Consider the following 25,011-nt stretch of genomic DNA (forward strand, 5'->3'; position numbering starts at 1 on the left):
ATAATAATTATAACATCTTTTGTGTAAGGTCTTTCTTCCATGGAGGTTTGCCAGCATTCATCATCATCAAAAGTATTTATTTCGCACCCACATGTGTAGAGTTCTGCTGAGCGCTAGTTTTTTTTTTTTTTCTTTTATGATTTTTATAACCTCTTCAATGAGGAAAGAAAAGCTGGAGGGAGAGGAGATTTAAGGAAGAGAAGGTTAAAGAAAAGCCTTGGCTATTTTAAAACTTCCCAGGGACTTTTAAGAACAGAGGTAGAAGGTGATCCCAGAACCTGGTAGAGACATTTTCTAACAGAGGATGCAACAGACAAGAGTCACTACTTAGCAATCTTTCTGATTTTCTAGAAAGGCCACAAAATAAGGAATTCTGGGGAAAACTCCCACATCCAGAGCATTTCCTATGATCAGATATCTTAAGGGATAATTGTTTGAACTAAACATCTCTAAATTTTACCCAAACTTTTAAGTTTTGGAAAGAAATCTGACAAAGTAAGAGCTCTCTGGGTTGATTTTATTAAATGTTATCTTTGCTAATTTCCTTAGGGTTGGCATAGCCTCGCCAATCACAGCGATGCTTTTAGATCTAAACGAGTTTTGTGTGAAACACTTCAGCATTTTCTATGCATACTTACATGAAAAACACATGCAGCCAATTCAAGGCAAGTAGGTTGTGGAATTATATAGATCTCGAATTATTTCCACAATTATTTTCACACTACAGCTTACACATATGTTGAGAAGTCTATTGTAGGATATACAGTATTTTGAAAATTCCAGAAGGACTGGAAAATAAAGTGTAGATATTTTGTAAAATACTTAACCAAATGGTTCACACAAATATAGAAGCAAACTGTGCACTTGGAGATTCCCTTTTAGGCCCTCTTCACTTGAGTTTAACATATGTGTCCTACTTTTTTAAAATACCGAAAATATTTGCAAGTATGTTTATTGAAATGTTTCTAAATTCTTTGCAGTAGTCATCCCAGCTACATCCATACATAATTCCCACTCCCTTTCTGTGGGCATGGTGAGTGTGGGGTGGAGAAACTGGGATAATTATATCTTATGGGTTTCTAACGTTTTAAATTTCCAAAGGAAAATTAGACCCATAAATTTTTTTTTCAGATGTGCAGCTGAGAAATACTTTTTTAAATCACTAATTTCACTGCAGATTAACACATTCGGTTCTGCCAAAAATCTGCCTCTTCCCATCCTTTCCAAACTGTGCCAGCCACTCTCTCTTCTCACCACACTGCTTCTTTGATGTCTTCTAGAAGGAAGGCAAAACATAAACAAAAACAAAACAAAAGTCTTTATTCTCTGCACGACAGGGAAAGTTCATCATTTATGCTGTTTAAAAAAATAACTTTTCTTAAATCGTGAGGAAAATGGAATTAACTGGAGAATCACATCAATGACAAAAATGACAATAGCATAGTTCAAGATTTTATATAATATATGTGTGCTCCACTTGAACAAATTCATTTCATAAAGCACAGATTCTTAAATCAGGTATATTCAAAATGGATTGATCCATCTTAAAAGGAGAGTACTTCTTTAAAGTTCACCTCTCAGTTTCAAAATTATGACACAATTTATGAAAAATAAAATTATAGTTAGCTTGTGAGATATATATCTTCCATAAAATCAGATATTCATAAGCCAACTAGAAATAGTCTCTAAAATAAAATGAGCTACATTAATACAAGTTGTTTTATCTGAAGGATGGCATTTTTCTTCAACTTCCTGTGGAAGTGTAATTGGTAAAAAATTGATACATTCCATAGGCTATCATAGTTTATTATAAATCATAAACTAGTAAAAAATGACAAATAGTCTCAAATATTATTTTGGCCTAAGCATGAGTTCTACGGTTTGATATTTGTATAACGCAGGTTAACATCAAATACTATTATTTTATAGGATGCATGTATTATGTGTGATATATAATTGTCATGTATACATATAGTATGTATACATGTATATGTTTATATGCATGTAAATGTGTGTACCTGTATGTATATGTCCACTATGGTGGTTTAAAAAGTTTGTGGAAAAATGTAATTAAAAGGTAAGCTTATTTTAGTTCAAAAATTTTTGACTCAAAGATGTAAATTCCACTCATATACTTAAAAATATTTCAACTCTCTCTATATATTAACTACCACTGATCAGAAAAAATCCACGATATTGTCCATTTGGGTCTGGCTTATATCTCTAAGCATAATTATCTCCAGTTGCACCCATTTTGTTGCAAATCTAATTATTGTTTATAGTCCTTGCCTATATTCTTGCTGAACAGTAGTATTTCTACTTGTTGAGCTCTATTTAGTGGAGCAGTAAACTTTTGACTATAAAGTAAATTTAAAAAATATGTTATTTTCACCAAAGTTTAAAAAACAAGAAAGAGAGAGGGAGAGGAAGGAAGGTAAGTATCATTATATCCTTTTTTAAAATGAAGATTTATTTATTGATGTGTAAGAGTTACAGAGAGGCAAAAGCAGAGAGGGGAGGGTCTTCCATCCACTGGTTTACTCCCCAAATGGCTGCAATGTCCGGAGTTGAACCGACCCAAAGCCATGAGCCAGGAGCTTCTCTTCTGGGTCTCCCATGTGGGCACAGGGGTCCAAGCACTTGGGTCTCCTTCTACTGGTTTCCCAGGGAACCAGCAGAGAGCTGGATGGGAAGTAGAGCACCCAGGGCTCGAACCTGTGTCCATATGGAATGCCAGAGCCGCAGGTGGATGCTTCACCTACTAAGCCACAGCATGGGCCTCTATCATTATATTCATAGGATTGTATCTATTAACTACTTAAACGTGTTCTCTTTGTAGTAATAAAGAATGTAAAATATTTGGAATGCATGCACAATTTTTTATGATATACATTTCCTCAACTCTTTGAAGTTCCTGCATTTTCATAAAAATGTGTATAATGAAAAAAAATGCACGATTTTCAAGTATGTTTGCATGAGAACAAACATACCTATTAATCTCCTTTTCCGGAAGTTTTAGAACTTCCTCGTAAGTATATATACGAGCAGTATTATCTGGGGGCAAAATACAGAACTGGATGGCAAAGTGGAAACCAGCTATCCACAGTAGAAATATGGCCAAATATCTCCAACTGGACCACAGAGAGGTAATTGCCTTTGATGTGCATTTTCTGTTGGGACCTTAAATAATTCCCCTACTGACTAAAACCAATATCGAAACATCCCTTAAATTGTAGAGTTCTCTAAAATAATATCCTTTTTATGCTTGCTGATAATGTATTAGGGTTCAGCCTTTTAAAATAAGAACGTGATTGCCAACCCTATCACTAAATTCTATTTTTAATTATAGTCCCAACAAAATTAATCTCTAACACCCCAGAGGGAGTGTAGCCTAAAGCATTGATTATATGACTTTCACAGCATAAAACACATTCCACGTGAGCGTTAAAGTGCCTGTGAACACCTACCTCATAATTCCCCCTTTCACTGGGGATAAATTATAAACTCCTGCGTGTAATAAAATAATGACAAGCACTATGTTGTTGACTTCGATAAGTAGGCTGCATACAGCAGTTAAAAGCGGGAAGAATTTAAGGCACAGCTTTAATTTTCTTTGCTCTCTCCTCTTGTTCCTCTGGATGCCCAACTGTGGACCCATTTTGAGACTGTAACATGGTAATCCATGCATTCAATTCAACCCCAAAGTGCTTTTTAATTTTTTTAAATTTTGTTTACTTATCTATTTAACTTGGTGTAGGGGAAGTGGTGCCTGCCTGTAAAATGCCTTCCTTTCTCTTTAAAAAAATCTAATCTATTTGCCAACACTTGAAAATCATATTCACCAAAAACTAGTCCATGATGCTTTTTCTTTAAAGTGGTAGATCTTGCAGGCTTAACCCACCCCACCCCCCCACCCCCGCCCACACACACACACTCCAATCATGGCAGGGGATGCCCTTGGTAGGAGACCCAGTCTCTTTGGCTGTGTACAATTCCTTCCAGAGCTTGCCTCCAGCATCTGCCTGCTTTTGCATCTAGGGCCTCACAGTGGTCTGATGTTAATTTATAAAGAAACAGCATGGGCCACTGCACCAGCATAGCTATCCAGTGGATTTTGTTAACAAAACTGGTCTAGATTGGTAAGGAACTGTCTGCTAAATTCTGTTCCATGCAGTAGTAGTAACTCAAGAATTTATCAAATATGTTTTTAGATGTTTATTTATTTGAAAGCAAAAAAAGAGATAGGATAGGAGTCAGAGTGATTCTTTCTTTCTTTCTTTCTTTCTTTTTTTCTTTCTTTCTTTCTTTCCAAATTTTATTTATTTATTTGAGAGGCAGAACTACAGAGGGAGAGACAGAGAGGTCTTCCATCTGCTGGTTCACTCCCCAAATGGCTTCAAGTGCCAGAATTGGGCCAATGCAAAGTCAGGAGCTTCATCTAGGTCTCCCACATAAGTGTAGGGGCCCAACGACTTGGGCCATCTTCTACTGCTTTCCCAGGCCAATAGCAGAGAGCTGGATCAGAAGTGGAGCAGCAGGGACCTGAAACGGTGCCCATTTGGGATGCCTGTACTGCAGGTAGCAGCTTTATCCACTACACCACAATGATAGCCCTGTGGGTCTCTCTTCAGATGCTCACAAGAGACAGTGCTGGGGCAGGCTGAAGCTAGGAAATCAATCTGGGTCTTCCACAGGGTGGCAAAGATCAAAGAATTTGAGCCATCATCTGCTGCTCTCTGGGATGCACATTAACAGGAAGCTAGATGGGGAACAGAACTGCTCAAAATCAGGTACTATCATATGGCTTGCAAAGTGTCCCATGTAGTGGCTTAACCTCATGCAACGCAACTCCTACCCCTCAAACAAATTTTTAAAAGATGGTTTAGTGAAATAAAATGAGTTTCTTTATGCAGCAGTTCTCTGTGCCCTAAGTATGTGTTGTGTACTGTGAAACCCCAATAGATCATTTATAGAGAAAATGTTCCAAATCTATCTGATCATAGAGCTTTTTATTAAAAAAAGTCACACCTTTTGAAATAGGGTGCTGACAGAAATTGTGAGTTATTTATAAATGTGTGTAAAGGTATTTGCAATCTTAACTTGAGCCATCAATGAACACTGAGTATGTCCATGAGCTACATTTTGGGAGTCTCTGTCTTTTCACCGCTTTGCTTGGTTTAACATTTTCCCACTGAAGATGAATTCAAGCAGAGTTTTGAAAGCTTACACAGAGGAAGAGAGGAGGTGAAGGTTGGGATTTTCTAATCATGACCACAATTAGTTCCAAGTCCATCCAGTGAGAGGCAGAGTGAGAACATAAAAAATGGTTTTCACAGGGGACCCCCACTAAACAGGAACACAGCAAAGCCTTTGGTTTGGTGCCTCAAGGGAAGGTAACTGAAGGGGAAGCTGGTTTCAGAACAATAAATGAAACAGAGACTGGGCAATTAGATGGTGGTCCCTGCTGTGGGAGCCATGAGATGCATGCAATGTGCAACTATCAAGCAGACACCCATACCTGCCATGGGCCAGCAGCTGTGGCTGTGGGAAGCACTTTGTGCAAAGACTTCTGGCAGTATGGCGCCAATGTTGTGGTGCAACATGTTGCAAATACTGACATCCCCTACTGGCCTCTGATTCAAGTCCCAGATATTCTTCTTACAATCCAGATTCCTGCTAATGCACCTGGGAAAACAACAAAAGATAGCCCAAGTGCTTGGGCTCCTGCCACCCACATGGGAGACCTGAATGGAATTCCTGGCTGCCAACTTCAGCCTGGCCCATACCTGGCTATCGCAGACATTGCCCTATCTGTGTGTGTGTGTGTGTTTCTGTGCCTCCCCACACCCCCTGTTGACTTGACTTTCAAATAAATATAAAAAAAATAGATCTTGGGGAAAAAAACAAACTTCTGACCACAGAAGTCCACAAGGTGACTGGATCTAAAATCATGGAGGAATAGTGACCTCCACAAGACTCTTACATAATCTTAAGATTGCACACATTGTGTGTGTGGGTCTGTGTCATGTATCCCTCCATCTACAGTCTGGACTGGGGGGACTGCCAATACTGTTCCTACTGTGAGACACAGATATTTTTCCTAAAGCTTGCAAAGTCAGGAATTTTAAGCTTTACAGCTCATGAATAGTAACCCTTTTAACACTCTTGATTACAGAGTTACAAAATTCTGTAACACTTGGTTAATGAAAGGATTCCCATAAAAATGAAAATGGAAAAGTTGATCATAAAAATACAACTCGTATTACATGTCTCATTTCTCTCGGGATCTGACACATCATACTTTTCTTTTTCATAGAAGAAGGGAAAGTGGAATGAAGCATGCCAGCTCCTCAGAAGGTAGGTACTTGACGCATGGTCTGCTACTCTTAAAATTATAGTGTGCCATGCCCACTGTCAGCACACCCCTGCTTCCTAGTAGTGGAAGGCACTCTAAGCACTTGAGTGTTGGAATCATGCTCCTGATATTTAGCCTCATGCATTAAAGAAGCAGTTGACAGAAAGGTCATAAATTTAGCTTGGAGAGGAATATAAGCTGTGCAGAGCACAAAGTGCAGGGACTGATGGAATCCTGCACACTGCCCACCTGTGCAGCGTAGCACACACCAGTTGGAGGTGATGGATTGGCCTTTTAGGTGGCCTCAAATAGGGATGCATTGCTGCGAGCCAACAATGATACTCCTCCATGGCAGGTTTGCAACCTGGCCACACACAGTCTGCCTCACTAAAAGCTTTAACCATTGCCTCCCTGCACTGCTCAGAGAATGTTATGTATCCGGGGTGCCAAGTCTCACAATATTGCTTGTACAATCTTGAACACTCTGCATCTAGAAAATCTTATTGCTGAATTTCTTGGAAGCAGATAAAATCTGTATAGTTAGCGAATGAGTGAGTGAGCCCCTTGGGACTTCTTTAGTGAGTGATCACCTTGTCTACTCCCAAAGCATTTAATTCTTTGGTTATGTTTTCCTGCTCCTCCCAAGTCTCCTGGTGTGGAAAATAAAGACAGCAGATCTAAATTTGAGGAGGTAGGTGCAGGGAGGTTAGGAAGTGGACTTCATAAAATCAACTGCCTCGTAAGGTCTTCTTTGTACCTAAATTCAGGGTAAATATTTGCATAAAATTCAACAGGGAAAATCGTCAGCCATGTGCACAAATGGTTTTGCCCTTTGAAAAGACATGCAGGAGAGAAATTGCCCTTTGTGATCTTGTACACCCATGGAGCAATTCTTCCCTAGATTTTCTGTAATTAAAAAGCAATGCTTCTGGGTTTTTAGATTTCTAATTAAACATCCTTGAGATGATCTTGAATAAACATGTAACTCTGGCTTGTTAATGTTTCTGGTTCTTCCCTGTTGCTCCCCACCACCACCACCACCACCACTGCCATCCCATCCCTCGGTTCCCTTCTTCCTTCTTTGCTCTGGCTCTCACTCTTTCCCTCACTGTCTCTCTGTTCTTTTCTATGTTTTTACAAATCATGAATATGTTATTGGCCTATCCAAGCACCACAAACGCACTTAGTATTTGGTATGAAGACTCATGAAGAAGAGACTCTCCATAAAGCTTTTCATCGTTTAAAGCTAAGTTTTCAATTGCTGATAAGATATAAACTTTCCCAGAGTCTGTTCTGCCATCCCATGTCCAACCCCTTCATCCTTTCAGTATTTTTTTAAAGAATTACTTTATTTATTTGAAAGACAGAGTTGCCAAGAGAGGTAGAGAGAGAGAGAGAGAGAGAGAGCTTCCATTCTGCTGGTTCACTCCTCAAATGACTGCAATGGCCAGAGCTAAGCTGATCCGAAGCCAGGAGCCAGGAGCTTCTTCCAGGTCTCCCATGTGGGCTAAGGGGCCCAAGGATTTGGGCCATTTTCCACTGCTTTCCCAGGCCATAGCAGAGAGCTGGATCAGAAGAGGAGAAGCTGGGACTCCTGCCCATATGGGATGCCAGCACTACAGGCTGGGGCTTTAACCCACTGCGCCAGAGCACCGGCCTCATCATGTCACTATTTTTAAAATCAAGAAGTAGTCTATTTCCTCATGTTGCATCATGGCTTTCCTTTCCAGTTGCAATGGCCAATAGGTTGTGAGATGTTCAATCAGTTGTGACCAGGGTTCTTAGGCCTCAGCAGTAGCTCTATGCTTCTGCTCTTTGTTTCTCAGAACCCTGCCTGGCTGCCATATGAACAGGTATGGGCTAATCTGCTAAGTAATGGGAGACCACACAGCATAAGGAGGATACACTTCAATGTCTGCCTTCAGAATCATCTGTGAACTTGGCCAAGATTAGAGTCACTCCTTCTGAACTCGCTCCGACTGCCCACATGCTTGCTGTTTTGCGGTACTAGGAAGGGTCTTTAAAAAGTTTGAAAAAATGCATTTTTTGAAAAATTATGCATAGATTTCAATATTTTTGCAGCAAAATAATCATATTTTAATTATATTTTCCATGAACTTCTTGAAGTACACTTGTATATTTGTTGGTGGTCTGTGGTGCAGAAAAAGCTCATTGATTTAATTGTTGAACTTACATGTAGATTTTGTCAGACCATAATAGGAGATTTAGTCAAAACTTTCTAGATGTGACGGTGACTGCATCATTTTTTTTTTAAGATTTATTTATTTATTTGAAAATCATAGTTTCACAAAGAGAGAAGGGGATGTAGAGAGAGAGAGAGAGAGGTCTTCGATCTACTGGTTCACTCCCCAGTTGGCCACAATAGCCAGAACTGTTCCAATCTGAAGCCAGGAGCCAGGAGCTTCTTCCAGGTCTCCCACGTGGGTGCAGGGGCTCAAGAAGTAGAGCCATCTTCTACTGCTTTTCCAGGCCATAGCAGAGAGCTGGATTGGAAGTAGAGCCACTGGGACTCGAACCGGTGCCCATATAGGATGTCGACACTGCCAGAGGCAGCTTTATCCATTACGCCACAGTGCCAGCCTCCCACAAACTTTTTAGACAAGATTAAAAACCTGAGCAGGGCCGGCGCTGTGGCTCAATAGGCTAATCCTCCGCCTTGTGGCGCTGGCCCACCGGGTTCTAGTCCTGGTTGGGTGCCAGATTCTGTCCCGGTTGCCCCTCTTCCAGGCTAGCTCTCTGCTATGGCCCGGGAGTGCAGTGGAGGATGGCCCAAGTGCTTGGGCCCTGCACCCCATGGGAGACCAGGAGAAACACCTGGCTCCTGCCTTCGGATCAGAGCGGTGTGCCGGCTGCAGTGCGCCCACCACAGCAGCCATTGGAGGGTGAACCAACGGCAAAGGAAGACCTTTCTCTCTCTCTCTCTCTCTCTCTCTCACTGTCCACTCTGCCTGTCAAAAAAAATAAAAAATAAATAAAAAATAAAAATAAAAATAAATAAAACCTGAGCAGTAGAATTTGAGTAACAGAGATTATTCACCAATGTGATGTTGGGCTTCATTCAATCAGTTGAAGGCCTTAAGAGAAGAAGATGAACCTCCCCAAGCAAGAGTCTTGCCGGGAGACAATCTTTGAACTTGAACTAAAAGTCTACATTAGGCTTCCAGCCTTTCCCGATGATTTTGTCCTCACTGGCACCCACAAATGTGTTAGTCTATCTCCTAAAATAAATTACTGTCTCGCTTGCTCTGAGAGAGACTTTAGACAGTTCATGGGAAATGTATGTTATGAAAATATAACACATGAATTTTGGATTTTTGCACCAAAATAAACTTCTCCTTTTAAAAATGCAAGTTCTCTACTAAGATTTAGAAGTACTCTTCTACATGTGTGTGTGTTTCCTATTGATTCTATTTCTCTGAAGGACTCTAATATATTAGTTAACTCTATTAATCCTTTTATTTTCTTTGAGACAAAAGATAAACAAACACACTCAGCTTATTTCATTATCATCAGCTGGAGCTTCGTTTTAGGCCCAATTTATCCAGCTTCAAAGTGTTTCCCATTCTCAGTCACCTAAAAATCACCTTTAAAATCATGGGGATCGGGACAAGGGTGTTGCCTTTGGTAAGAACCCAAAAACATGATGGCCACATCAGATCGTAACTAGGTCTCCATTCCAGTTCATTTTCCAGGCTCCATCCCATTAAGAATAAGGATACGGTCTGCACAAAGGGGCCACTCATTCACTCAAAGGGTTGTAATCTACATCAGAATTACAGTATTTGTGGTGATGTGCTTGGGTGCCTGCAGAGCTGGCTCTGCCACAGCAGTGAGCTGGACTAGAAGAGGAGCAACTGGGACAGAATCCGGCGCCCCAACCAGGACTAGAACCCGGTGTGCCGGTGCCGCAGGCAGAGGATTAGCCTAGTGAGCTGTGGCGCAGTTCAGCAGTGGTCTTAAGTTGTAAATTTTTTCTTTCTTTGGTAAATAAATTGCTCATGCTGTGATAATGCAGAGATCTCTAACAGCAGAATGTCTAAGAGAATGATGACAGCATGGAGTATATGGTATTCTCAGAAACTGGTGAGCAGAGTTGGCTCAATTGAGACTGGTACACAGTATAAAAATGTCCAGAAATGCTTGGATCTTGAAGGAGAATCAATATGATTGGTGATTCACCACCCAGGACAGCATGGGCCAACAGAATGGGGACTGCCAGGGCTTATCTGGACTCATTGAAGAAAATCTACCCAACCATTACTGACAGCGGTAAGGGGATCAAGCCTCACTGAGACCCACTCATGGTGGGATGGAGCCACTTCCAGAGGATCTACAAGAGGAGAAAGATAAAGAGATAAGAAAGTCTCCTCTTTCCCCGTACTATTTCATTAGTGTCTCTTAGGGATCATCGATAGAAGGCAGCTTTCAAGGGAGTCTGGCAAATCAGCCCTACTGAGCAGGAAAGAAAGGATATGAGTAAGGCATAGACAAAAGGTAAATTATCTTCATCCAAGTAAGTTAATTAGACACAAAGCAAATCCAAAAAGCCATTGCTACAATACTCTTCCTGCATTGAGTGTGGAGTTTTGCTTAATCTGCTTTCTTAACTGAGTCCTGAGGACATTTTATGTTTCTGTATACTGGTGTGGACTTACTGAGATTATAGTGAAGATTAAATATGATAATTATGCAAAGTATATACAGAAAGCCTGTATTGAGTAAGAACTCAATAATGCTTATTATTCTTTTTGCTTTACACAGATACCATGGATTTCTCATGTTCAATATTTTTTCTTAAAATTATCATTGAAGTTTAACCATTGAACACTTTATTTTATGAATATTTAGAGGAGATTGTTGGGAGCACTATTATGTTCTTCCTCAATTCAGTGTGACTGCAGTAAGATGTCATCTCCCTGGGAAGGCCTAGGAACCCACTTTGCATCTTTCTGTCTCACTATAAAATTAGGAAATTGCTTCCTGTTGCCAATTGCAAATATGTACTTGGTATTAAATTTTGTGTGGCAACAAAGAAAGGCCTAATTCTCTCATGAACATTCTTATATTCGAAACTTTTAATGATCCCTGCCTTAATAACATACACTTTTCTCATTGCACATGATAAAGGATGTGTATGGTGATTAAATATAAGATAGAATCTAAATGTTTCTGTTCTTAGAGATTTGGTTTCTTAATGAAAAAAAATATACAGCAGTGTTCTTAGAATATCATAGTTTTAACAGAATCCTTTCATGAGAAGGGCGTATGCAGGATACATATCTAAAAATATAGAATTTCTAAGATACAATGTAGTTTCAGGGACAAATACCTACAAAATTCTGCAGTGTTTATAAAGTGGTCACCTGCAGTGTATGTTAGTAGAGTGAACACGCTGGAATGGGAGTTACTAGGAGAATTTTTGGCCAGAAAACAAAGTTTTGATACTAATAAGGTAAAAGAACTTTTAGAAACAGAGATATCAAAAATAATATTTCAAAATAATTTCTGGTGCTGGTGCTGTAGTGCAGCAGGTCAAAGCCCTGGTCTGCAGTGCCGGCATCCCATATGGGTGCCGGTTCGAGTCCCAGCTGCTCCACTTCTGATTCAGCTCTCTGCTGTGGCCTAGGAAAGCAGTGGAAGATGGTCCAAGTCCTTGGGAACCTGCACCCATGTGGAGACCCGAAAGAAGTTCCTGGCTTCTGGCTTTGGATCAGTGCAGTTCCAGCCATTGCAGCCATTTGGGGAGTGAACCAGTGGATGGAAGACCTCTCTCTCTCTTTCAGGCTCTAGCTCTCTCTGTAAATCTATCTTTCAAATAAATAAAATAAATCTTAGAAAATAATTTCTATATAGAGCCATGATATTGCTTCCATTCAAGTTCCAAAATTCACTCCATAAGATGTTTTGATGCATCAATGCCTTGATGTAATTTTTTATTTTATTCTATTTATTCTATTTATTGGAAAGACTTCTAAAATGATTTTTTACATAACTGTGTCAGCTTGGGGCAGAAAGGAGTAAGCTGCTAGATAGTAGGCATAGACAAGATGGAGATAGAAGTGGAAGCATTTAGCCAGAAGTAAGAAACTAAATATAAGCCTTAATTTCTGCTGGCAGGGATGGCAGGATAAATAGCCTCCAACAAAACTAGTCGCTAAGGGCAAGTAGTTTTGTTAATCAATATTTAGAAATAGGTTTGAAGCCATCAAAAGAATATCAAGTTCATGGTCAAGCTCCAAGACATGAAGGAGACCAAGAGTCCAGCCTTGCACTAGGGCTGCCTACGCTTTCCAGACAGCTGTCAAGATGAAAAGTGGTCACTGAAAACTGAGGATGCTTTTAAGCAAAGTGAAAGAACTGAAGGAAAAAATGTCTGCCAGAGCTCGGTGGTTCTGTAAGCACCCTAAGTTTCTGGTGGAACCACAAAGTGCTGGTTTCAAGGAAGAAGACTAACCCAAAAGGTGTGTGGTCTCCACACACAAGGGAATTCTGACTACCAGTCACCTCAGTCTCCACCTGGGCTGATGGCATCTGAGCTTGTGATTGACCCTGTCCTTGGTATCTCTCATAAGCAGCCATCAGCCATTTCTGGAGAAAGACAGCATGCTGCAAAACCTCAAGTCAGCTCTACAAATCATTGCAACTGTGTCCTGCCCTCAATAATAATAAAAAATCACCATACATAAGAGAAAATATGACTTAAAGTAAAAGAGAAATTTTCGGACTTCTCACACAGATCAGTCATATGAAATACAGTCAGACTCTTGAAATAACTAAATCTACTATGTAAAAATAATTAAAGAAACACACCAAAAAATGCTGTCAGAGTGTAAATTTTAAGAAGATCGAAATTCTAGAACTAAAAATAGAATAACCAAAATTACAAACCCAGTATACATGTAGTACAGCAAATTGACAAAAGTAAAGAAAGATTTAGCTAGTTGAGAGATGTCAGAAAAAAATATACTCAGAATAATTAATAAAAACACAAAAATTTAAAAAGTGAATAATTTAAGTTTGGAGAAATTCTCTTTTGAAAAAGATTTTTATTTATTTGTGAGGCAGTGTTACAGACAGATAGAGGGAGAGACAGAGAAAAAGGTCTTCCATCTGCTGGTTCATCCCTCAAATGGCTACAATGTAGAGGAGCTGGGCCAATTCGAAGCCAGGAGCCAGGAGCTTCTTCTGGGTCTTCCACGTGGGTGACCATCCTCTGATGCTTTCCCACAGGCATTAGCAGGGAGCTGGATCAGAAGAGGAGCAACCAGGACACAAGCAAGTGCCCATATCGGATGCTAACACCGCAGGCAGAAGCTTAACCTAATATGCCACAGCAAAGGCCCCTGGAGAGATTATTATGCACATTTAAATTGGGTTACAGAAAAAGGTGAGAATGGGGCATAAGAAGAATTTGAGATTATACTGACTGAGTAGTTTGAAGAACCCTCAAGCTTCAGACTAATAAAACATTATAAAGCAAAGCAATGCAAAGGGAATCCTAAGTAGATATATAAAACCAAAATTGATGAAAATCAAAGATAAAGAAAAAACTACAGCAGAAAAAAATATGAGAGATCACCCCTATTGTAGCAACAGAAAAATCATCCTGATAAAACTATACCTTTTTCATGCTGAAGGAAATTAAATTCCATGTTGGAAGTCCATATTCATCAATAAAGAATATTAAAAATAAAAAAACACATTGAACAAATTTTTTTAGACCAAAGTGGGAAAGATTTTTCGCAAACACTGTCACTAAAAGTAATCTTCAGAAATAAAGATGACCCTACATAAAAGCCCAGGAAAGTGGAAAGAATAGCAGTTAATGGGTTAATCTAAGTGAAAAAAAACTGTTGTAAACAATAACAATATCAACATTATCATAATATGCAACATTATGTATATATATATATATATCAGGAGGTGGTTACTTAAAATTAAAATCTGTAAGGACTCTTGCTTTTTATAAAAGTGGAAAAACTTCAGATATGTGGGAGACTTTAATAAGCAACAAATCATATTGAAATCAAACTCCAGGAAGATTAACTATTAAGAGATGGTACATGTGCCAACTAACAGTACTACTAAACTAATAAAAAAGGATATGAAATAATACAATACTCTACTAATTCAGAAAGTGCGATAAAATGAAAAAAAAAAAAAAGACCAGGTAATCAGGGGGATAGAAATAGAAATCAAAAATGTAAATGCTGATTATCTGTCAGATATATGAGTGATTCCATTAAGTAAAACATCTAAAAATTTCAGTAGAAATAAACAGAAAGATTGGCAGATTATACACTAAAAAGAAAGAAGATAAATAGAATCAACTTCTGTGAATCTTTGTGAACATCATAAATTAATTGGAAGAATTGGACTATACAATCACTAAAAGGAAATTTAGTTATTCACTTAAGTTAAAGTGTACTTGAATGAATGCACAATATATTATAAGAGATATAAAGGGGCATTTATTCACAAAAATATTTCAATTTACCAGAAAAATATAAGAATTTAAAATTTGCTTGTGCTTAATTAACCCAGCTTCAAAATACACAGATATAAGACAAAAAATTACAGATATAAAACAAACTGAACTGCAACCATAATAAGAATTTTTTAATATATGTGCAAAGAGTTGCAAATAACATGACTTCAAGAAATGACCTGATTAATATATATAAAATTATGTCTTCAAATTACAGTGAATCCACAGAATCTTTACAAAGGTATTGTCAGACTACAATACAAAATAAACAAATTTCCAAGGTTGATATAATACAAGTTATAGTCTTCATATTGAAAAAATCAACAGAGGGCCAGAACTGTGGTGTAGCGGGTAAAGCCGCTGCCTTCAGTGTCAGCATCTCATATGGGTGCCAGTTCAAGTCCTGGTTGCTCCACTTCTGATTCAGCACTCTGTCATGGCCTGGGAAAGCAGAAGATGGCCCAAGTCCTTGGGCCCCTGTACCTGCCTGCGAGACAGGGAAGAAACTCCTGGCTTCTGGCTTCAGATCGGCGCAGCCCGGCTGTTGCAGCCACTTGGGGAGTGAACCAGCGGATAGGAGATCTCTCTCTCTCTCTCTCTCTCTCTCTCTCTCTCTGAAAATTAACACAAAGAAACCTAGAAAATTCCAAATGTTTGGAAATTAGGCAAAAATGAGAGATGAAATTTCACATGGAAATTACAAAATACTTAGAACTAAATAATACCAAAAAATTATCAAATTTCTGATGCAGCTTTTGTCATATTTATCTATGAAAATATATCTATGAAATATAAAATTTATCTATGAAACATAAAATTTATCAATGAATATAAAATATATTATAAAATATATATTATAAAATATATTATAGAGTATAATATATAATAAAAGGTAAAATATATATTATAAAATTAAAAATTTATCTATGAAATACAAAATTTATCTATGAAAATAGAAAAGCTGAAGGCATCCATGTTGAGAATTTAGAAGAACAGTTGAAACTCACAAAAAATAAAATAAAAATTATCATTAAGAATAGAATTTAATAAAGTAGACAACTATCATATCATAGAGATTCATAGGTGTCAAACATTGATAATCTCCTTGCAATAAAAACTAGAAAATACAAATAAGTAACATTAACCATCGAAAACAGGACATCTTAACCCTTCAGGCATTAAAAAAAAGGTTACTAGATGATATTTGCATAACTTTATAGCACTGAATTAGAAAATTTATCTGAAATAAACACAGTCAAAGTCAGCTTTTCAAACTGGACATAAGGAGGCCAGTAGGTACAGGGGGTAAGGACACCTGCTATAACACCAGCTCCATATATGGGTGCAGGTTCAAGTCCCTTCTGCTCCACTTCTGATCCAGCTCCTTGCTAATAGCCTGGGAACACAGCAGAAGACAGCCCAAGTGCTTGGGACCCTGCCATCCACACAGGAGACCTGGAAGAAGCTCCTGGCTCCTGCTTTGGCCTGGCCCTGGTCTAGCCATTGAATTCAATTCTGGGGAGTGAACCAGTGGGTGGAAGAGCTCTCTCTCTCCCTCTCTCTCTCTCTCTCTATTTTTTTAAAAAAAGATTTATTTATTTATTTGAAAGTCAGAGGAGAGGAGAGGCAGAGAGAGAGACAGAGAGAGAGAAGTCTTCCATCTGATGGTTCACTCCCCAATTGGCCACAATGGCTGGAGCTGCGCCAATCCGAAGCCAGGAGCCAGGAGCTTCTCACGGGTCTCCCATGCCGGTGCAGGGCTTTCCCAGGCCACAGCAGAGAGCTGGATCAGAAGAGGAGCAGCCAGGACTAGAACTGGCGCCCATATGGGATGCCAGTGCTTCAGCCAGGGCGTTAACCTGCTGAGCCGCAGTGCTGGCTCTTTCTCTCTCTCTCTCTCTCTCTCTCTCTCTCTCTCTCTCTTTTGACAGGCAGAATGGACAGTGAGAGAGACAGAGAGAAAGGTCTTCCTTTTCTGTTGGTTCATCCCCCAGTGGCCGCTGCAACCAGCGCACCGCACTGATCCGAAGGCAGGAGCCAGGTGCTTCCTCCTGGTCTCCCGTGGGGTGCAGGGCCCAAGCACCTGGGCCATCCTCCACTGCACTCCCTGGCCATAGCAGAGAGCTGGCCTGGAAGAGGGGCAACCGGGACAGAATCCAGCACCCCAACCGGGACTAGAACCCAGGGTGCCGGTGCCGCAGGCGGAGGATTAGCCTGTTGACCCACGGTGCCGGCCCTCTCTCTCTTTCTATCTCTCATCTTTCCCTCTCTTTCTGTGACTCTTTCAAATAAATAAATAAATTTTTAAAACAAAACGTTTATAAGAGGTATGAATAATTAGAGTTGTCTCATATTTATGAAAGGATTTGACTCCACAGTTAAACATTTGCTAACAGAAACAGTTGTATGCAGATGGCTTTTGTTGTTAATTCTGCCAGATATTAGGGAAGGAGTACTCTCCAGAGTGTGTGACTAAAACCTTTCTCTCATGTAGTTGTAGGTGATTAACATCAGTATATATTTGGTGTGTTTGGAAACCCGAGGTGCATTTTGCCATTAGAATGGAGAGGCCAGATTTCTTCTTTCTCTCTTCTTTCTATTTAGTAAAGAGCTAGAGCTTACATCCTCTGTTCAGGAACAAGGCTTTGGCTTATCTATCTATCTATCTATCTATCTATTTATCTATCTATATACACACACACACACATATATTTAAGATTTATTGATTGATTGATTTGAAACTAAGAGCTACAGAGAGAGAGCGGTAAGGGGAGTGACTGAGAGACAGATCTTACAACTGCTGGTTCAATCCCTAGATGTCCATAACAGCCAGTGCTGGGAGAGGCCAAAGCCAGGAGCCAGAAGCTTCATCTGGGTCTCCCAAGTGGATGGCAGGGGCCAAGCACCTGGGCCATGTTCGGTTGATTTCCCAGACCATTAGCAGGCAAGTGGATAATCTTTGTGCATTTGAAGTGAAATTATAAAGATGTGTTCTGGCAGACAAAGGTATCCAGAACATTCTGTGACGGCAGATTGATGGGAGATATGTATACCTCATCTCCACTAAGGGTGACTGAGCATGAGGCTTCATATCAGTTTCAGTGACTGGGCCTCTGGGAAAATAAACAATACTCCCCTCCGCTTTGCAGAGTCTTAACAAAGTTGTATTTCCCTTCTCTCCCCTCCCCTCCCCTCGCCTCCCCTCCCCTCCCCTCCCTTCCCTTCCCTTTCTTTTCTTTTTCAAATTTATTTATTTATTTGAGAGGCAGAGCCACAGACAGAGAGAGAGAGAGACAGAGAGAGAGGTCTCCCATTCCTTGGTTCACTCCCCAAATGGCCACAGTGGCCAGAGCTAGGCTATACCAAACCCAGGAGCAAGGAGCTTCTTCCAGGTCTCCCACGTGGGTGTAGGGGCTCAAGCACTTTGGCCATCTTTCACTGCTTTCCCAGGTGCATTAGCAGGGAGCTGGATTGGAAGTAGAGCAGCCGGGATTCAAACCAGTGCCCATATGGGATGTTGGCTTAAAAAGTGGAGGCTTTAACTACTATGCCACAGTGCTAGCCCCAAATGTTTATTTTTCATTCATATAAATTAATGAAGTATTTTTCTGTAACAGTCTTATTTTCAAAATTTCATTAGTTTCTGCATTAGCTCTGCTTGTGATTTTCAGCATCATTCCTCCAGAGGAAGGGAGAGCAAGGAGACTCATGATCAACATTGACTTCACTGACAAATGCCACTTGTCACAGACCTGGTACCATGGACACTGCCAACTGCAGAGTTCTAAGGGTGTCAGGAAATATACAGTTTTCTTTTCCATTTTTCTTTATTTCCTTCAGGCCTGCCATTGCTAATGTTAGACTGCCTTAGACCTTGGCCTGTTCCCTGCATCCATAGATAGTTTTTGTTTATTTAAAATGAAGAACTGAAAACTTCCGAACTGCATGCAATTAAGAAAGCTGGAGGGAAGGGCATAGGGGAAGGTGAGACATCCCAGACCTCGTTCAGCAATGAAATGGAGGAGTGATTAGGGATTCTCTATTGCCACGAGCAATAGGTCAATGCCTGCTTGCACGGGACAGTTCCTGGGACTCAGTCACTTCCACTGTGTAACATACTTTTTACAATTTCGGCCAAGCTCTGTCTTGTGGTAAACTTAACTTGTAGAGTCAACAAAATTGAAGGGGCAGGAGAATTTTAACAAATATCATCACTGGGCATTCACTAGATTATTCTTCACAGTTTGGTTGAGAAATTGTATCTTAAAGAAACACTGTTATCTGGAAAAAAATCCTTGAATGATGTGATTAATTTTAATAAGAAGTTTGGATGGCTCTATCTTTTATTAGATTTAGCCATGTGTTTTACTAGAGCATCAGAGAAGCCAAATATTTATCTCAAACTATGGAAGGTCCTATTTCCCAATATTATAGATGTTTAAGAGAAGAGTTAACTGATGATTTTTCTTTCTAGAAAAATTCTCAGAGATATTGAGATTCTCAGAGAAACTTGAGAAATGGAGTTACAGCGGGGGCTCCTCTTTCTATAAAAGAACTGAGAGTTTATACAGCAGGAGCCTGGAGGTGACCTGTGAGGAAATGCTGAAACCCAATATGGATCAGTCTAGCACTGGGAAGAGTATGGGATGTTGAGAAAACTAATTAAGAAGCTGAGTATTGTAACTTTAAACGCAACAGTGGAGAATGAGATCTTCCACGTATCCCTTTTCTGAAAGACATAATTGTATCTGTCTTCCACGTGGAAATTGCATTCTTTAATTAAAGAAGGAAGTAGAAAAGGAAATCACATTTAACCTTCTAAACTTGTGAAACCATGCTTTCTAGCACACACTTTTTTATTTATAATATACAGATATAATTATATCTAAGACAATCAAAAATGTGTTGCTTTCCAGGGGGTTTCACACCTTTGTTGACCAACCCTATTTAATTGGATAAATATCTATAAAGAAGTTACAGCGTTTTACCCTTGAACTTCATTACATGCCATGTCTCTGCAACTTTGAAAAGGGATATGAATTAAATCATTGAAATCTTGAGCTGACAAGTTGATAAACTCATTGATAGTGATGCCTGAGATACAGCAGCAGGAGTGGGGGGTTGTTTTCACAGGACAAGTTATCAGACGATTTGTCTAATTACCTGGAAAGCAGAATGAACTACATGATGGTCTTCATAAATGGAAAGCAATCATGCAAAGGTACTTGAATCTAGTAAATCTTGCAAAAGAGAAAATGTCATTAAAAGTGGAGTGGGAAAATACATTCTAGTTTAAAGTGAGTACACTAATGAGTGTGTTCTGGCCGTTCTATGAGCAGTAATACGTTCTATGACAGCAATAATGATAAGGGCAAAAATGGTGTTCTGCTATAAATATTTAGAACCCTCAAGCAAAATTTTCTGAATATTGTTTTATATCCTCCAAGTAGAAATTCAACCTTTCTGTATAATGTAAATCTCTTCAAAAGTGACTTAATAGCCACAATAATACCGTATATGCAACACTTGCTCTCTGCCACAAGCTATGCTAAATGTTTTATCACTAAGAGGCAGACACTATGAGTTCCATTTTTACAGTTGAGGAATTAATGCTCTTTGGGGTTGGATGGCCAAGCCTGGACGTTATAGCTCATGAACGATTGGACAACGTGGCTCTCTCTTCCAGGAAAGCCCTACACAATCACTGTACATTCCCCTAACTTCTCAGTCCATTTCCTTCCAGTTCCTCACACACTCCCCTTGCTCTCAATGCCCAGAGGTCTTTTCTGCGTTAATCCAAGGCTTCTGGATGCTCAACTTCTGTAGCGATATATAATCAATCAACAGAGAGTGGTGCTTGTGTTAAGTAAGCTATGTGGTGGGAGAGAGAGAGAGGGAGGGAGGGAGGAAGGGAATATTATTATGTTCTTAGAATAGTATCTACAAGCACATGGAATCTGTTAAAAAGTAATTAAAATTAAAATTAAAATTAAAATTAAAATTAAAAAAGCCATGCCTCTTTTAAGCTAGTTCCCTTAATAGAAAAAAAAAGTAAGATTTTACTATAAAATGATTACTATTCTAGGGAAAATAAAGGTACAGCCTTGATAAGTTAAAAAGAAATAGTATTAGCTGGTTCTTTTCTTATTAGGTGGAGGTTAAACTTGTAAATCAAAGTAGAGTGAGGGTTTCCATTGAATGAGGACCTTCTGAACTCCGGCCCTTTATAGGTATTTTCAAATTTAATAGTCAAAGTTAGAGTTAAAGAATCCTTGATTTTAAAAATGAGGAAAATATTCCGGCACCGCAGCTCACTAGGCTAATCCTCTGCCTGCAGCACTGGCACCCGGGGTTCTAGTCCCGGTCGGGGCGCCAGATTCTGTCCCAGTTGCTCCTCTTCCAGTCCAGCTCTCTGCTGTGGCCTGGGAGTACAGTGGAGGATGGCCCAAGTGCTTGGGCCCTGCAGCCACATGGGAGACCAGGAGAAGCACCTGTCTCGTGGCTTCGGATCAGCGTAGCGCACCAGCCGGAGTGGCCATTTAGGGGGTGAACCAACAGAAAGGAAGACCTTTCTCTCTGTCTCTCTCTCTCTCACTGTCTAACTCTGCCTGTCAAAAAAAATAAATTAAAAAAAAATGAGGAAAATGTGGCTTGGAGGAGTGAATTACGCAAGACCTCCTAGCTGAAAATAAGTAAATGTGGAATTTGGTTTGGGGGTCTCTCCAGTCCATAGGAGATAATAGTGTTTGGCCCAGGAAGTAGATTATGATGAACGGGTTACTGCATGTTTATAAGCAGATGTTATGGTTATGGTGACGGAAACAGAAAGTGGGTACACATTAAAGAGAATAAGTGCTTATAGAAAGTCTGAAATACTTTTCATGTTGCCATACTGACTTAAAATTAAGTGAACAGTATATTGTCTAAATCATGCCTTTTTATTTTCTGCATTTCTGTTCCTTGACATCTGGAACCCAGCTAGCCGTGGACAATTTGTCCCTCTCAGGGCCAGCCCATTCCTAGAGATACTAAATGACTCACCTGTTAGTGCACCTTTTAAATGGACACTAAGCAGTCCAGAGTCTACACTTGAGGCACCTTCTATATTGGCTCCCCTTGTCTGGACCAATATTCTTCCACCAAAACACAACTGGTCCAGGTACTGGACAGCTATAATTAACCTGTATCCCAGAGCCTGCTGAAATTATTCAAAGCAGCCAATCTTTTGCCTGCTTGCCTTGCTTTTATCCATTCTTTCCCACAGCAATCATAGTAAAGCTCTTGCCCACGCTTTGTGCTCACTTTCTCCTGGGGCTTCTCTGTATGACCCTGCATGGTCTGGCCTAGCTCTTCTTCTTAGGAACTGTGAGCAACGCACTGTATCTGCAGTGGCAGTCACCTCTTGACCTCTTGGCCTCACCAAATCTGAGTAATAGTAAATCTGCATTTTAAAGTACACAACATGAACATCCCAGCTACTTCTATTCTTAGAAAAACTTTTCCTACTGTTGTTCAGCGTAATTGAAAAACCAGCAAACATTTGTTCCGAAATCAGGTTTAGCCGATCATCTTCTTGAAAACAGTAGAGTGGAATAAACATTGCTTTAAAAGTAGTTAACACTATGGTCTAATTTTTTTTTCTTCTTAAGATTTACTTTCAAAAGCAGAAAATGTATAAATTGTACATCATATGTACGTCGGTTTTAGATTTTTAATTTTTGAGAAATCATTAGGCCTTGCAAAATTCAATAATTTAAGAGAAAACCAAAGGACTCTAATGAAACCAATTCTAATGAACATCACATGCTATTTATTGTATATGATTCATTTAATAATTGTTATCATTTACTTTCCATGTAAACTTTACCATACAACATGCAACAGTGTAGAAGGAGCAGAAATTTCCATCCCCATATATGTTGAATATTTCTTTATTTTCTTGAGAAAGTATTATTTAGATATTTTCAAATACCAATAGAGAAAATGTTTATTTTTTGAAAAAATTAATAAAAGGCTAAAATAAACAACATCTACACATTGAATAAAATTTACATATGACTTACTTTATACTGTTAAAATGTTTAAAAATTTTTTTAAATCAGAGTCTGAAGCGTTTTCTAATATAAATACAGTATCAGTTACAATTTGATGTGTAAATAATGATGCTAAAACCTAATTGAATTATGCACTAGTATCGTTGTGTTAATTTCTTTTCTTTTTTTAAACATAGGCTTATTTATTTGAAGGGCAGAGTTACGGAGGGAGAGGGAGAGGGAGACAGAGAGGGTAAGGGAGAAAGAGAGAGAGAAAGAGACTATCTTCCATCCATTGGTTTACTCCCCAGATGGCTGCAATGACCAGGGCTGAGTCAGACCAAAGGCAGGAGCCAAGAGCTTCATCCAGGTCTCTCACATAGGAATCAGGGGTCCAAACACATGGGCCATTTTCTGCTTCTTTTCTCAGGCCATTAGCAGGGAGCTGGACTGGACATAGAGCAGCTGGGACACAAACTAGCTCCCATATGGGCTGCAGGTGTCATAGGCAGCGGTTTTACCCATTAGTCACAAAGCCATCTACTGATTGTGTTAATTTCTACCTAATCAAAGCCTCTAATTTCTGTTTTGGGTATTACCTCCTCCATTTTTAGAAAATATCTTCTTAATTCTCATAGGAAAATTATTCCATAGGGCATTGGGACAAATTGGAATTTGTAGAAACTCAAGTAATATTCAGGGATATTCTAAAAGTTTCCTATATATCTGTATCAGTTGAAATTTAAGAGAATTAAAGGCAGAAATATTTTAAAAGAATAAAATAACAAAGATAAACTTGCTTTCTGGCTGAGAGCTCTTACCCCCGCCCCCACCACTAACACTTTTTCCACTAAACATATTAGACTTGAATATCCAAAAAAGCTCTGTTTAATGATCCCACATTGGCTGGCATCCAAAGAAAAATTGCTTCACTTCTAAATATCTGTGACACAAGTGTATGTCTGCTAGGAAGACCTGCAAGGTACCATTTGTTGTTGCATCCGGCAGGTCTGTATTCTTTGCCTCCCAGACTGAAATTTGTAATTCATATTTCCTTTGGCCGGAACTTTGGAATGAATGCCCAAAAGGTATATTACTAGTACAAGAGGTTCTTGCAAATACGCCGTCAGTTCTCCTTTGAGTACAACCTCTCTTTCTGTCTTGGGCCAGACTGTTTGTTAGAGAGGACCCTGTCACTTGTCCTGGTAGTTAAAATGTAGAAACAATCTCTCCTTGGACTGATTCTTCACATTTTGAAAAATTGCCATAGCAAATTCCCCAGCCTGCCAAGTTGGCAGATTCTAAGCCCAAAGCTGGAACCCAGCCAGGCATCAATGGCGCATTCCAAACCTCTGAGTCAGCATCCAAGTCCAACCATTCTCTCTCGAATGTGCAGGAAAGCATCCCACGCCACAGAATCATTGTTAGCCAAATCCTCAACTTGCTTTTGAAGCTGAAACAACTTTGACATTGTGGTTTCAAAACCTAGAGTAGAGAATACAGGAACTCTGCAACGGCTAGAAAGCTCCCATTTGGGGAAGATTTCTCCTGAAGTTTGGTGGATTTGAGCCTCACCGTTGTTCAGCAAGGGAGAGTGAAGTCTGAATAATTTTTTGGCTTGAGTTGTAAAACACGGGTCCTGACCCCTTGTCGTCATTAACGATCCCATGGGTTCTTTTGAAAGGACTAAGGGGGATTAACCTTTCTGTTCTGGCTAAATTCCTAATTGGATAATTGCATTCTGCCTCCCTAAATTATCCCTGTAGCTCCAATTGGATATGGAATTTTTACTTCCTGTCATAAAGGGTTGTAGGGTGTTACAACATTTCACCCCAGGGGTGATGCCAATTAAGTCGTTAGTGAGGTGAAATCTGTACGTGGGTTGTCTTTCTTTTTTCAGACCCCTTCCCCACCTCCTTATTTGGAGTTTAAAATGTGTGGGAATCATTCAATCATTCCTAAAGAAAAGGGATGTCATAAGTTAGTAGCACTGCTTATTGTCACATTATTTCTGAGAACACAATAGAGGCAGTGGATACTTGATAAGTATTTGCAAGGCATTGTCAATTCAAAGAGAACAAAAGCACATTGCTTGAAATCCCACTGTCCAAACC

The 25,011-nt window shown here is 39.5% G+C and overlaps 1 pseudogene; it reads right to left on the bottom strand.

The window, feature by feature from the left end:
* LOC127489661 (platelet-activating factor acetylhydrolase IB subunit alpha2 pseudogene) overlaps positions 1–24,554 on the bottom strand; it is a 79,761-nt pseudogene extending 55,207 nt beyond the window's left edge.
* Positions 24,555–25,011: the final 457 nt, after the last annotated feature.

The sequence above is a fragment of the Oryctolagus cuniculus genome, chromosome 2, assembly GCF_051225735.1.
Source record: "Oryctolagus cuniculus isolate XC-2025 breed Fujian yellow rabbit chromosome 2, ASM5122573v1, whole genome shotgun sequence".
NCBI lineage: Eukaryota > Metazoa > Chordata > Mammalia > Lagomorpha > Leporidae > Oryctolagus > Oryctolagus cuniculus.